A 9,052-nucleotide genomic window follows, 5' to 3' on the forward strand; every position below is an offset into this window, starting at 1 on the left:
AGTCTATTTCTGTTTTGTAAATAAGTTCATTTGTGTCTTTTTTTTTTTTAATTCCACATATGAGTGATATCATATGGTATTTTTCTTTCTCTTTCTGGCTTACTTCACTTAGAATGCCGATCTCCATGTCCACCCATGTTCCTGCAAATGGCATTATTTTATTATTTTTTATGGCTGAGTATTATTTAATTGTATAAATATACCACAACTTCTTTATACAGTCATCTGTCAATGGACATTGTAGGTTGTTTTCATGTCTTGGCTACTGTAAATAGTGCTGCTGTGAACATTGTGGTATATGTATCTTTTTTGAATTAGATTCCCCACAGTTCTTAGTAAAACTGTTGCGTCCATGGTTCACTGAAAGAATGAATGATGTTGTGGACAGTTGTGTTTGCCTGCTTCCTCAGGCTCCATTTCTGCCTTCCTCAAAGTCCATTATTTCCATTTCAGGGTCTAAGTCATTCTGAAGAAGTTGACTCTATGTCTCAACTTCAAAGATGGGATTCTAAACCTGGGCTAAGGTAAACTAAGTAGCACATTTCAACCCCCATCTCATACCCAATCACAATTATTGGTTTAAGATGGACATATGGCCTCAAATGATCCAATAAGAAAGAATTTTAGGACTCTTTCTGGAACTGCTAGACAAAGGCAAATTCTTTTAGAAAGTGAAATGTGTATATTTGAGACTTAAAAGTGCGGTAGCCATGTCACTACCATAACAGAAGTCAGCATATGTTAAGGTCATGATGCTGATTAGGTGGTAGCTTGGCAATGGACATTTAGGTATCTGGCATATGAAGTATGTTCTAGTAGGAGAAAAAACAGGAGACAAAATACCCTATCGAATGTTGAGCCCATCAAAATGTGATAGTTAAAAAAAGTTAAATTAGAGTTTCATCCAGTTGGCATTCATACAAATGCCATTATTTCCTTATCTGTACTATGAAACCAATAATGAGGTAAATTATGTAAGGCACTCAGCACAGGGCTGGACACCGAGCAGCCATTCCACAAATCTCAATAGTTTCTTTTTCTGTTCTTCCCTATCTAGAGGTCTTTTTCAAAAAACAAAAACAAAACTGAAATATATCAATTACCCAAAATTCTTGCAATACTAGCATGTTCTGAATAATTCAGAATAAAGATAAATAATATTCAGGAAAGAAATTTCATCTTCCAACTTTCATAAGGATTCAACCAACCCAGACCAGGACTCACTGATTTTTTTTTTTTTTTTTTGAGACTCATAGTGCTTGAGATACAGATGAATGGGAAGCCACTGCAAAGAACATAACAGCTTACATCTGGTTTCTACACAACAGAGTAACAAACCATGATGTAACAGTGCTTGTTACCAAATAGCACGTTAAAATACAGAAAAAAATAAACTCTTGATTTCTTGGACTGGACCTGTACAATAAAAAGTATTCACTGGAAAATAAGGATAACATAAAGAAAGAAACCCCGGTTTGATTTATTCAAGGTTTCTGGGATAAATTCAAGTTTGCTTCGCTTCTTTGTTGATTGTTCTTTAACTTGTATTGCCTAAGAAGTTGTGTAACCAGCAATCAGTTACCAACGGTTCCGAGTTATTTAAAAATCCTATTACAGATGTAACCCACTAGAATCTAGCAGACTGTAAGCCTGCATAACAGTTACCTGCTACCAACTTACCTTTTATTTTGTTGCAGTGTGAGGAACGCCTACTCTTTTACTATTCCTAAATTCTTTTAGAGCCTTATGGGGAAATACAGTCCTTTGAAGTAAAATTAACTAGCTAGTTCCATTAGCGAAACTGTGGACTATCACTCTGTCAATTACCATGATTAAATATAGTAATTTAAATAAAATAGGAGAAAAATAGCCTGAGCTTGGGCCTGAGCTCTGCCACCCTTTGGCTGTGTAACTCTCTTCACTTCACAGCATTACCCCTCAGCTCTGTAGAAGATAATAATAATCCATGCCCAGCCAAACCCATAGGCTCTCAAGAGCATATAAAAGGATCCCACCAACAATTGCCACCAAAATACCTAGCATAAAACCTATCCTTCACTGTATCTCAGAGGAAAATCTGGAAAGTCAGGTCTAGGAGGGGAGAAGAGGATGAAACAAAAGACATGCAAAAGAATAACAGAAAAACCATTGGCTTTCCAGCCAAAAAAGACCATTTTTGAATTCTAATACAAATATCAATTTGATCTTAAGCAATTTATTTAATCTCCTGGGGTTCAACTTCCCTATTGATATAATGGAGATTACACTAACAATATTGCAGAATCATTAAGTGAGATGTAAAGGGTCCAGTATAAAGGCTTGCATTAAGAACTTCTTAATAAATGGTAGCCGAAATTACACAGGATAATCAAGTAAAGAAATGAGATTTCAGTCACATAAATATATAACTAACGGGTATTTTACACTGTGAATTGGAGGTTCCTTAGCAACAAGACAGGATATATTGAAGATGGCATGTAATTAAAGTGATGCAACAATTGTAGACATAGAGTCTGGAAACTTTCATTAAGTAATAAGGCTTAACATAGACAAGTGTAACAATGGAACCATGTGGAACACAGGGAAAGAATTAGGCAACTCTAGGCAGCAAAAGAGGAAGAGAAGTCTAAACAAGACCTAATAGATGTGTCTTGGATACACTGGCTTAAGTTTGTTTTATTTTGTTTTTAACAGTTTATCTATTTTAAAAAAGCATTATAAATTAGCACGAGAATCCAATGGTACTTTATCTGAATTTTTTATATGTAATATTTAACTTGATTGCTATCACAGTGTATATATTTGTGGCAGTGCATTATTTGCCCAATTTTTCACTCTTCACTGTGTGCACACACTGTGACGTGTGACTTTGCAGTCCCTCCCACCACAGAGCAGAATGTATTTCCAGCCCCCTTGACTTTGTGTTTGATCAAGTGACTTGCTTTGGCTAAAAGACTAAGGTAGAAGTGACAGTGTGAGAGTTTCAAGCTTAGACATTAAGCGGCAATATTTCAGCACACTCCCTGTGCTTCTGCCATTACCCTGAGAAGAGCATTCTGGGCTAGCCCCTGGTCCCAGAAGGAGGGTGAAAGACACACAAAGTAGAGTTAAACCACCCAGAAGCGCCCAGCCTCAGTGAGCAGACAAAGGATTTTGGATCAAGACCAACAGATTTGCAGAGCCAACCAGCTGAGCCTAGACCAGCTGGCTGACCCTCAACTAACACACAGGTCCACGAGGATAAATACTTGCTCTTTGTGCTATGGAGTCTTGGGATGACTTATTACACAGCATTTTGCTGGCAGTAGCTAACTGAATACAACATCCTTAATAGGTATCTTGTCTTTTTTTTTTTTTTTAAATAGTGTCTCCATCTGCTCATGCATTTCCACCAGAAAGGCAACCACTCTTTGCCATCTTTCAGGTATCAGGTTTACGTTTTTTTAAAAATAGCCTTTGATTCATAACCTAATACATTATCCAGAGACACAGAGAAAGGTTGTATGAGGAAAGAATGTCAGTCTAATTTCTATGGTCCAAACAAAAGCAGTATTAAGTAGGCAAAATTGATAACTTTATAAATTTTTTTTCATACTTTTTAGTACCTATCTTACCTACTCTCCACAGGTACATATATGAGTATTCTAAGTCTAGTAACTACCAGTGTGAACCCTTGGGCTCTTTTCCCGTCAACAGCGAATGTACACCAAAGGAAGCCATTGACAAAATGAAAAGACAACCTACTGAATGGGGAAAAATATTTGCAAATGATAAAGGGTTAATATCCAAAGTACACAAATAGTTCGTAGAACTCAACTTCAAACAAACAAACAACCTGATTAAAAAATGGGCAGAATAGACTTTTCCAAAGAAGACTAGACATTTTTCCAAAGAAGATATACAGATGGCCAACAGGCACGTGAAAAGATGCTCAACCTTGCTAATCATCAGAGAAGTACAAGTCAAAACCAGTGAGATCACCTCACACCTGCTGGAATGGTTATGATCAGAAAGACCACAAATAACAAATGTTGGTAAGGATGCAGAGAAACAAGGGAACTCTTGTACACTGTTGGTAGGAATCTAAGCTGGTACAGCCACTGTGGAAAACAGTATGGAGTTCCTCAAAAAACTGAAAACAGAACTACTATGTGATCCCACAATCCCATTCTTGGGTATATAGCTAAAGAAAATGAAAATACTTATTTAAAGAGATACATGCACCCCTCCACAATGTTCACAGCAGCATTATTTGCAATAACTGAAATATGTGTGTGTGTGTGTGTGTGTGTGTGTGTGTGTGTGTGTGTGTGTGATGGAATACTACTCAGCCATAAAAAGGAATGAAATTTGCCATTTGCAACAACATGGATGAACCTGGAGGGTATTAAAAAAAAAAAATTACGCCCAGTGAAATAAGTCAAACAGACAAAGACAAATACTGTATGTTACCACTTATATGTGGAGTCTAAAAAATAAAACAAACAAGTGAATAAAACAAGAAAAATAAATTTACAGATATAGAGAACAAACTAGTGGTTACCAGTGGGGAGAGGGAAGATGGGAGGGGCTCATAAGGGTAGGGGATTAAAAGGTACAAAGTACTTATGTATAAAATAAATAAGCTACAAGGGTATATTGCACAACACAACAGGAGATATAGCTGATATTTTATAATAACTGTAAATGGAGTATAATCTATAAAAATGTTGAATCACTAAGTTGTACACCTGAAACTAACATAGTATTATAAATCAGCTATACCTCAATAAATATAAATAAAAGATTAAAATTTTTAAAAAGACAAATGAACTGTTTTTATAGCTAAAAAAATAATTTACCAGCAGAGGTAGAATTTTTCTTTAAGAACTTGATTTTTAAAAGAAGGCATTAACCTAAAGGAATTAATCTGTGATGAAAATTTGAAGACATCAAGTAGATTCAAGAAGGCAGCCCAGTCTTTTCCATAAATCACACCAGGTAGGTAACACACAGCCAACCCACAATTTACTTGCTCTGGACCCCATGGCTTGATTTTTCCAGCATACGTTCCCAGACAGTTCAAAATGAATTCATATGTACTTCAACAGGCCTATAGCTAAGGAGTTGCTCACTTTGGTTCCTTATCAAGAAACATCTAGATGGATGCCACTCATGATTAGTCAGTACTTTGGCACCGTGGACATCACCACAGCCCCACCCAGACCAACCGAATCAGAATCTCTGGAGTGAGGCTCAGTGTTGTTTTAGCAAGTTCTCCAGAAGATTTTTGGTCATGTTAAAATGTGAGAACTACTGCTTTAGATACCTTGAACAAGTCACCTCCCTGTCCTTGGTACATCTGTCTGCCAAAGGAAGAGGTCAGCTTGGGATATCTCAGTAGACCCTTGAAGCTCTGTCATTCTGTTATTTTATTCCGAATAATTTCAGTCTCTCCCCCTGCTTTGTTTTTTGTTTTCATTTCGATTCACGAGTATTGCAGAACATAAAAGAAGATCCTGAAAGCTAGACCATGTGGTGAGCCATTCCCACTCTCACCCTAAAGAACCTAGAACACTATTAGTTATAATAAACACATTGAATATTTGATTAAGCAGGTGTGGAGTTCTGAAATTCAGGAATAAAAAAATCGTGTTAGACATACAAGTAAATAGCAATTAAAATTTTGTAAGCAGAGCAAAAATACTTTCCTGTTACTTCCTAGCTCTGGTCAGAAAAAAATGACCATATCAGTAACAGTCAGCATCCCTGACACTCAGATTGTGAGTTTTCAATACAATTTCCCACTAAAAGGATCAGAGCTGCCTGCCGCGAAGAACTAAGGGAGAGGAGAGAATTCTAGATTTTAAAACATGTAATAAACAAATCAATAGAAGCAATGTATAGGTCTTATTAGGAACCAAACTCAAGAAACCAACTGGAAAAAAAATGAGGCAATCAGGAAAATTTGAACACTGACTGGGTATTGTATAATATTAAAGAATCTCATCTTTTAGACATACAGATCAAAATATTTATGGATAAGATAATGTTACATCTGGGGTTTCCTTCAAAATGACCCAGTTGTTGGGGTTGGGGGAGTGGAATGAATCCAACCAGAGCAACTGTGGGTGGTTGTACTGCTGCCGAGGGGCGTAGTTGGGCATTTGGCACCTGGGGCTCACTGCTCCCTACTGTACTGTGTATGTCAAACTTTCCATAATGACACTTAATTAGTAATCTGAAAAGAAATGCGTAAGTGCAGAAAACATTTCCTTAAACAAAGAGAGACAATGGTGAAAGATGGATATACTTCCGTTTTCTATGATGAAGAGTAAATATGATAAAATTCAGTGCCTCCAAAGGAAACATAGCCAGTGGGGTTCCCTCCAGATCATCAAATACCCTCAGTTTCTCTGCTGAGAACCCATCCTCATTTTATCCTCTGTGCAGAGGGCTTTGTGAACAGAGAATCCACGCTGTGAAACAAATGCTGAGAGAATGCTTAGCACAGGAGTGCTGGGCAAACAGCGGGCATCCAACGACTGTTTGCTTAATAAAAAATACACCTCCTGGTAGCAGGAAGAGAGGCCACCAGCTCACAAACAGCATGCATGCTTTAGTCCCCGCAGCTCCTGCTCTTGCACTCAGTACCCAACCCTTCTCACCCTTAAGTATTATTTGCCGTGTCCAGTGGGGGTTCCTTGTGATTATCTGAGCTTTGCACTTGGCAGGAAACATTTAGTTCAGGACTGCCCTTAGCAGACACTTCTTTTCTCTGTGGCTTTAATGAGTTGTATTGACAAGGTAAAGTGACCCTGCTACTAATGGTCTTTAAATAAGTGAAAGTTAAAACAACAATAAGATCTTTTCCATCTAGTGAAGTAAAATATCGTGACAGTCTTCAGTGCTAGCAACGATGAATTGACAATGCTCACTAGAGATGAAATTGGGACCACATCTCTAGAAATCACTTTGGCAGTGTATGGCAAGTTCATGAACAGCATTTGTGCTCTCTGAGGCAGTAATCCTTCTAGGAATTACTAACAGCACTACCAGTAATGTGTACAAAATACACACGCTAAGATCCAAAGAGACTTGTTAACAATACGTTAGTTATGCTACACTAAACCGCAATACCACTAGAACTATGCTTATAAAGAAGTATTAAATAAAATAGAAAATTCCTGTGATGAAGAAGACAAGATTGTTTATACATTGTGATCCCTACTATACAATCTGAATATATGTATTTATTGAAAGTGACTGTTTCAAATATTTAAGAGTAGTTGCTTTGGGCAGTGGACCATGAATGATTTTGACTCCTTTCTATGTACTTTTCAATATTTCCTAAACTTTCTTTGATAATAAAAATACTGTTTTCATAATCATAAAGATATTTTTAAACTATTCATTCTTCTAATAGTTCCTCCATTATGTAATATTACCCTACCTTTCCTTATTGCTTGATGATAATGACTTTGGTGACAGAAACAAACAACAGCCTTAGATGTACTTATAGTAGGGACTACAGCTTGTGCAACTATATATAGTTTTCCTTATTTCAGCTAAAAATATAATTTAATAACACCTCCATCTCAAGGTCATTTGGGAAATAAGTGAGACACAATGAATAAAAGAATCTTTATGAACCTTCAAGTCCACAGTTTCCTTTGTATCTAAAATGTTGAGAAGACTTGGGTGAGATACCACACAGGGACATGCACTGTAATCTATGAAATATTGTAAAAATGGTAGCCATTATTGTTACTTATTTGAATGAGTACTTTAAGTAAGGCATTTGGGCTTTGTCATCTTGTTGCTGCTCAAACCCTCTTGCGTAAGGAAGCCAATGTTTACTCAAGGAAAGGACCCTGTCTATCTGGGATCAGTCCCTGTACACGACTCCGTTTCCCGTCATCAGTCTTCTGAAGTAATCTGCCTTTTCCCAGGCGGGGCACATGCCTTTCCTGCAAGCATAGCATTCCTCTCAGACACATTATTACTCATTTTCCCAGGTCTTATGAGGGCAGTTTTAGCTTTCACTACTCCCTGCAAATGACACCTCCCTTTGTCACCACCCCATTAGAACCCCCATTAAACTGTGGAGGAAGAAATGTGTCCCTTAGCACAATAATAAATTCAGGAACAACTTCCTGCATAATTGGAACACAGACTGCTTTTGGCCAACTTTTTTTTTTTGCCAACTAATTTATCAGGAGAAAATTTGGAAAGAATGCTGACAGAATCAAGGACTAGATTCAGAGCTCAGTTCAGTGACTAAATTAACTCTTTACCTAGGTTCAGCCATTATTCCTCATCATGCTTCAATGCGGTCACTTATAAAATTATATCCTTAAATCTGCTGGGCTGCTGTGACGGTTTAAATGAGATAACTTCTAGAGTCAAAACATCTTAGAGGTCACATACTATCTAGGAGGTCATATACACGCCAATGTTCTTTTCAATTTAGGAAATTTCTTTTATATCCAGACAGACACTGCCAGCCTCATAGAATTCACACTTTGTTTTGCAAGACAGTCCATGGTATCGTTAGACAAAAATACTGGCTGGAAAGTTCTTTATTATATTGTACAGAAGTCTACCTCCCTCTAATACCTTACCAGAGTTATAGTTCTATTCTTGGGGTCTTTACAGTGTTAATGTTTTCCCTTTCTAAATGATATTTCTTCATCAACTGAATATTCCTATCTTCTCTCTTCTCTCAATTTCTGTACCCTGCCATCTTTTCTTATTCAAGCAAGTAACTAAGATTTCCAGCATAGTGTAGGATTACAGACTTCGGCGCTGGAATCTTGCCTGTATTATTTACTAGCTGGGCCATCTTGGGCAAGTTACTTAATTAATATCCCCAGACTTCATTTACCTCATCAGTCAGCTGGATGATTTAATGTTACATATTTCATAAAGTTGTTGTACTAAGTGTTTTATTTGCATTTTTATTTGCAGATAGTCTACATGAAACAAATCGTAGGACTTGGTAGAGATTGCACTTCATAAATGTTCATCATTGATGATGGTGATAAGCACGACATGGTTTCCAGTACCCTTC

The 9,052-nt window shown here is 37.1% G+C and overlaps 1 protein-coding gene across 8 annotated transcripts in view; it reads right to left on the reverse strand.

The window, feature by feature from the left end:
* GPR141 (G protein-coupled receptor 141) overlaps window positions 1–9,052 on the reverse strand; it is a 169,632-nt gene that overhangs the window by 23,840 nt on the left and 136,740 nt on the right. Inside the window, exon 1 of one of the 8 annotated variants that reach the window (XM_032483707.1) lies at window positions 7,633–9,027. The exons of the other annotated variants lie outside the window; for them this stretch is intronic. The gene's annotated coding sequence lies outside the window, so the exon portion shown is untranslated. Of the gene's footprint in view, window positions 1–7,632; window positions 9,028–9,052 lie in introns of those variants that run through there. 8 annotated transcript variants of the gene reach the window in all.

Source organism: Camelus ferus, chromosome 7 (genome assembly GCF_009834535.1).
Source record: "Camelus ferus isolate YT-003-E chromosome 7, BCGSAC_Cfer_1.0, whole genome shotgun sequence".
NCBI classification, from domain to species: domain Eukaryota; kingdom Metazoa; phylum Chordata; class Mammalia; order Artiodactyla; family Camelidae; genus Camelus; species Camelus ferus.